This window comes from Euphorbia lathyris, chromosome 3, assembly GCF_963576675.1.
Source record: "Euphorbia lathyris chromosome 3, ddEupLath1.1, whole genome shotgun sequence".
Taxonomy (NCBI): Eukaryota; Viridiplantae; Streptophyta; class Magnoliopsida; order Malpighiales; family Euphorbiaceae; genus Euphorbia; species Euphorbia lathyris.
The window spans coordinates 51084029-51088091 of NC_088912.1; the positions used below are offsets into that span (position 1 = coordinate 51084029).

General features: G+C 35.2%; 1 non-coding gene across 1 annotated transcript; it reads right to left on the reverse strand.

Annotated features, from left to right (window-relative positions):
- Positions 1 to 1273: 1273 nt before the first annotated feature.
- Positions 1274 to 1380, reverse strand: LOC136225109 (small nucleolar RNA R71). The gene has a single exon (XR_010686844.1). It is a non-coding gene; the product is annotated as a small nucleolar RNA R71 (small nucleolar RNA).
- Positions 1381 to 4063: the final 2683 nt, after the last annotated feature.

Below are 4063 nucleotides of genomic sequence, written 5' to 3' on the forward strand. Positions count from 1 at the left end.
ATTCTCTCTGTTGTTATTTTGATTTTGTTCTGACAAAATGATCTTCAAAATGATAAATTGGTGTTTTTATTAAAACGTTCTATTCCATCTTATTCATATAAGAACTTTGTTGAACACTTGACAGATTTAGTTTTTATGGATGATATGATCACTGATCGCGGCTTATCAGACATAAAATACTAGTTTGATTAAGGTAGCAATCTGCTCCGATCCAGAGAGATTTCTACGGTTCAAAGCCATTTAATTGAATAAATCCCTATATTGTTACATGTCCATAATCTTTCCAAAGTTAAAGTTGTTTTCTTTGCTTTATGAAAATAAATTTTATACCTTCTATTTATTCCAATTACAGAAGTATCTGTCTTGTAATCAAAATCTCAAGACGGAACTGTTCTCTAAACTCAATATAATATTTCTGTCTAATCCTAATTTACCCAAACCAATTCTATCAATTAAACGAATTTCTTTTGTTAAACCTAAACACGTGATTAAAACTGAATTAAATAAAGTTTTAGTTAAAAAGTGTTCCCTGTGGGTTCGATATCTTTTATTACTACAAGCGTATACCGTGCACTTGCGGAAATCGCTCAACAAGTTTTTGGCGCCGTTGCCGGGGAACGCCAAAATTTTTGACAAAATTTTAAATTTTTCGTGTTTTATTTCGAATCTAGGTTTAAACATACTTATTTTAACTTTTATAATTTAATAATTTTCATTTACTAACTTATTTATTTTTCAATTTCTGTTTTGTAGGTAGTTTCGGTTCGTACAAGATTTCAGGTTCATGCGCAGTTCTCGAAGTTCAGGCATTGTACCAGACCCTATAGACCCAGAAATTGAGAAAACCATTAGGAAGAACAAGAAAAACAAGAAAAACAAAAATAAGCCAGAAAAAATGGCAGACCCACCAACACTTATGGATTACGCTAGGCCAGGTGTGGCCGGTGTGACCAACAGTATCGTTAGACCCAGAATCACCGCAAACCAATTTGAAATTAAGCCAGCTTTGCTTAATATGTTGCAAAATAATGTAACATTTTACGGGTTACCTAACGAAAATCCTAACACCCATTTAACAAATTTCCTTGAAATTTGTGACACTTTTAAAATCCCAGATGTGACTGCAGAAGCAATCAAACTTCGCCTTTTTCCTTTCACTTTGAAGGATAGAGCCAAAGAATGGTTAACTTCTATGCCAGCCGCAACTTTTGCCACTTGGGAACAATTAGCCCAAGCATTTTTATCAAAATATTTTCCTTTAGCAAAAACCGCAAGAGTCATAAAAGAGTTAACATCTTTTTCTCAAAATGATAATGAGACTCTTTATGAAACTTGGGAACGTTTTAAAGAACTTCAACGTTTATGCCCACACCACCAATTACCCGCTGAACTTTTAATGCAAACATTTTACAATGGACTAAATCCTACAACTAGGGGTTCATTAGATGCTATGTCGGGAGGGCTATTTATGAAGAAAACATCAGCCCAAGCGAGAGAACTTTTGGAGGAAATGGCAATAAACAGCAGTATGTGGCCCGCGGAACGTGGACATATGCCGGCAGCAAAACCATCATCCTCAACCACACCATCAGTTAAAGGTATAGTTGAACTTGATCCAGTCGTGATGCTACAAGCCCAATTTTCTGCTTTATCGCACAAAATTGACAAATTTATGGCACCACGCGATACCAATGGTAATCCAATCCAAACGGATTTGGATTACGAAAATATGAGTGAGATCGAACAGGTAAATTTTGTCCAATGGCAAAACCAAACTAATAATCCTTATTCTAATACTTATAATTCTGGATGGAGGAATCATCCTAACTTTAACTGGAAAGATAACAATAACAATAATGCAAGTGCTAATCAAAATCGTACCACTAATTATCAAAATCAGTCAAGAGATACGATTAGCACTTTATCTTCTAAAACCGACAAGTTCATAGATGCTATCAGTGGAAAAATAAGTAATCACGACGATGGTTTTAAACGGATCGAAAATAAATTCGATCAACTTATTAAAAACCACTCATCTAGCATCCATAATTTGGAGGTTCAAATTGGTCAACTTGCTAAATCAATTCCATCCCGAAGAGAGGGAAGTCTTCCCAGCCATACGGAAGAAAATCCGAAAGAGCATGTGAAATCTATCACTCTTCGTTCAGGAAAAAATTATCAAGGGCCGGAAATGCCCAAAGATGCAACATTATCAGGAACTGATTTACCAAAGTCCAAAGAAGATATCTTAAACACAAATAGTTCACCATTTGACACAAGTACCAAAACTTGTGTACCCAAGCCACCTTTTCCGCACAAAGTTCGAAATAAGGACTATGACAAACAACTTCTAACGTTTTTGGATAAACTTAAAAATTTGCACATCAATTTGACATTTATGGATGCAATCACACAAATTCCTAACTATGGTAAGTTTTTAAAAGATTTAATTTCAAAGAAAATCAGCTGGGAAGGAATTTCATCCATTTCGTTAACTGAAGACTGTAGTTCAATAGTATCAAGTAATTTGCCCACTAAACTCAAAGATCCCGGATGTTTTACTATTCCGTGTAAGTTGGGAGATATTGAATTCCCAAGTTGTCTTTGTGATTTAGGAGCAAGTATAAACTTAATGCGATTGTCTATTTTTAACAAGTTAGGTTTAGAAGAAGATATCAAACGTACCAATATGGTTTTGCAATTAGCGGATCAAACCACTAAGAGGCCATATGGTATAATTGAAGATGTTTTAGTCTAAGTCGATAAATTTATTTTTCCTACCGATTTTGTTATATTGGACTTTGCATATGATGTAAATTGCCCTTTAATTTTCGGTAGACCGTTTATGAACACGGGACGCGCTCTAGTAGATGTGTCGGAAGGGAAGGTAGTTTTAAGGATAGGAGAAGATAAGATCGAGTTTAATATGAACAAAGCGATGAAATACCCTATGGAGGAATTCGCTTGTATGAAACTTGATTTAGTCGAGGAATGTGTCAATGACGTTATTCAGAGTGAAGAAATAATTGAACCTATAATAGGTGAGGAATTGGATGATAAGGACCCAGAGCCTTTGATTCGTGAAGATGGACCAGTTCCGCCTTCAATTGTAACACCCCCTAAATTAGAACTTAAAGAGTTACCCAGTCATTTGAGGTACGCTTTCTTAGGAGAAGGCGATTCTCTACCTATAATTATTTCTAACAAATTAACAAATGATCAAGAAGAAAAATTGAAAGATGTTGTTAGAAATAGGATAGGAAGTATGGGATGGCAAATGTCAGACTTAAAAGGAATAAATCCAAGTATCGTAATGCATAGAATTCACTTAGAAGAGGATAAGCCACCTAAAGCGGATAGGCAAAGACGCTTAAATCCGAACATGAAAGAAGTAGTCAAAAATGAGATTACTAAACTTTTAGACAATGGAATCATTTATCCGATCTCGGATAGTGAATGGGTTAGTCCAATCCATTGTGTACCTAAAAAGGGAGGCATAACTGTTGTAAGAAATGATGAAGGTGAACTGATACCTACACGAACCACCACCGGTTGGAGGGTTTGTATAGACTATAGGAACCTAAACAAAGCAACTAGGAAAGATCATTTTCCTCTACCTTTCATTGATCAAATGATCGAAAGGATAGCCGGTCATGCATTTTACTGTTTCCTAGACGGTTATTCCGGATTCTTTCAAATTTACATTTACCCGGATGACCAAGATAAAACAACCTTCACGTGTCCTTACGGAACATTTGCATATAGGAGAATGCCTTTTGTTCTATGTAATGCACCAGCAACATTTCAACGATGTATGACAGCAATATTTAATGACTTCATTGAAGATATAATGGAAGTTTTCATGGATGATTTTTCAGTTTATGGAGATTCTTTCGATGCATGTTTAGAGAACTTAGATAAAGTATTGTCTAGATGTGAGGAAACGAATTTAGTATTAAATTGGGAAAAATTTCATTTCATGGTAGACGAAGGAATTGTTTTAGGTCATAAGATATCTGAAAAAGGTTTAGAAGTGGACAGAGCAAAGACTTCAGTTATAGAA